We start from the raw sequence: 2,500 nt of genomic DNA on the forward strand, positions 1-2,500 counted from the left end.
ATTTGAGAATTGAAGGATTTTTGATTGGGGGAAGTTCAAAGAAAAAGAAAGAAGGATTTTTTGTCTTCTCTTCTTTCTTAATTTTTCCCTTATATCAATAACTCAATAAAAATGAAATTATCTCCAAGAACGAAATATTTCTTATGCTTAATATCTTTAGTTTGATCTGTATCTGTCTTAATTCTGCCCTTCATTCGAGTAGCTTTTTCTTCGCCAAATTGCCCGAAGCTTATGCTTTTTTCAATCCAATCGTAGATTTTATGCCAGTCATACCTGTGCTCTTTTTTCTCTTAGCCCTTGTTTGGCAAGCTGCTGTAAGTTTTCGATGAGATCTTTAATACTGTCCTAGAAACATTCATATTCATGATTTATTCGATAAAATAAATTCAACTCTAACATAACAATTGATAAGATCAGATAAGTCTTACATTATGAACCCTCGATTCAAAGATTGAAATTCTTTTGCTTTTTGATAGCCGCGATGAATCTGGATCACCTAATTTCCGCATTATGCCCTTCCAGTTCCAGGGGTCAAAGACCCCATTATGGTACCCCATAATACCTAATTGGGGTATGACAAGATAATTTTGGTAACAAAGGAATTCCTGCAAATTCCTTTCTTTTCTAGAAACCACTTTTTCATTTCTTTTCTTGGTGTCAAGGATATGTGGTACAAAAATAGAGAATCTATTCCCTTATTTCCTTTGCAAAAAACAAAAAAAAAAATGATCTTGGAGATTGTGCAATGCTTACTCTCAAACTCTTCGTTTACACAGTAGTGATATTCTTTGTTTCTCTCTTCATCTTCGGATTCCTATCTAATGATCCAGGACGTAATCCTGGACGTGAGGAATAAAAAAATCAGAGATTTTTCATTATTTCCTTGCTTGATTTCTGCATTTTCCTATGCTTTTCTCTATTCCAGACATTTAACTATGATAAAGGACTTGATATTTTTTCGAATTCGAAAGATAAATCTCAAGTGATCCGAGGGAACGGAGAAAGAGGGATTCGAACCCTCGGTACGAACAGCTCGTACAACGGATTAGCAATCCGTCGCTTTAGTCCACTCAGCCATCTCTCCCAATTACAAAAAGATAATTCATATGCGACGCCTGAAGTAAATATTGATCAAAGTCTTTCTTTATCTTTATTTATTTATTTTATACATTTATTTATACTTACTATATTATACTTACTATATATATACGAATTATCTTTATTTATTTATTTTATACATTTATTTATACTTACTATATTATACTTACTATATATATACGAATTTTATCCGCAATTCAATTTGGATAACGATTCGAAACAGATATCTCCAATAGAAAGAGTACGTCTTTGATTTCGTCCGAAGGGTTCTTTTATTCCCCCGGCCTGGCCAGTACAGTACCTAGCCAGGCCGTTCCTTCTTTTGTTCCAATGAATCATGGATCAAATTATTTTTCTGATTTGAAAACCAAATTGTTATTGAAGCAGCAACAAGAGCAAGAAGGACTATTTCCATTCCTATGATAGGAGTTTCATTTCTTATTATTTTTTCTTTTTCCTTTTCTCGATTTCCCTACTGGAATAAAAAAACATACATATTCTATTTCTATTAGAACTCATTTATTTCTTCAAGGGACAAGCTTTGTTTGAACATTTGAGTCCACAAACACAAACAAAATGAATACTATGATTTTTTACTAGATCTAATTGACCCCAATTCAGAAGATCGGACAGGTGAATGAATAGGGAAGAAAGGAATAGCTTCGAAAAAAGATAAGACTCAAATTAAAACTCTCCTTCTTTATTTTTATTTTTTTGAGAAAATCGTTTCTTTGCTTGAAAGACTCGAGGAAGAAGTTGAAAAAAAAAAATGGAGCTATGGATTCTTGCGCAACTTAACTCAATCTTATGTTCCGACTTAAATGGATCTTTCAGGCCGGGACTGTCAGTAATAACTCCACCAGCAAAAGAAAAGATATAACTTGTTATTTAAATGAGCCCCCATTCTCTTCTCCTATTTCATCAAGCCTTCCCCCTGGAACACATCAGCACTCCAATTTTCATGATTCTGATACTATCTTGATTACGTTTTACTCCCTTGTTTTGTTGGACAAACGGTACATTCATATACAATAATCATATTGTAGCGGGTATAGTTTAGTGGTAAAAGTGTGATTCGTTCTATTAACAACTGAAATAGTTAAAGGTTCTTTCGGTTTTTTTCCTATTCCGATCAAAAACTTTATTTCTTAAAAGGGTTTAATCCTTTACCTCTCAACGCCACGTTTGAGGAAGAATATACATTCTCGTGATTTGTATCCAAAGGTAAATTATAATTTGAATAAGCAAATTGGATTATGTTGGATTATGGAATCGCGAAACATAATTTTTTTTTTTTTGAGTTGGATCAACCGTTCCTTTTGAATGAGTATGAGTAAAGGATCTATGGATGAAGATACAAAAGTTTATTTCTAATCGTAACTAGATCTTCCACTTTTTGGGG

General features: G+C 33.0%; 1 non-coding gene across 1 annotated transcript; it reads right to left on the reverse strand.

Annotated features, from left to right (window-relative positions):
• Nucleotides 1-996: 996 nt before the first annotated feature.
• On the reverse strand, nt 997-1,084 carry TRNAS-GCU (transfer RNA serine (anticodon GCU)). Its single transcript has one exon. It is a non-coding gene; the product is annotated as a tRNA-Ser (tRNA).
• Nucleotides 1,085-2,500: the final 1,416 nt, after the last annotated feature.

This window comes from Tasmannia lanceolata, unplaced genomic scaffold (genome assembly GCF_043159265.1).
Source record: "Tasmannia lanceolata isolate RefF3 unplaced genomic scaffold, GAP_Taslan_0.1 ptg000704l, whole genome shotgun sequence".
Lineage (NCBI taxonomy): Eukaryota > Viridiplantae > Streptophyta > Magnoliopsida > Canellales > Winteraceae > Tasmannia > Tasmannia lanceolata.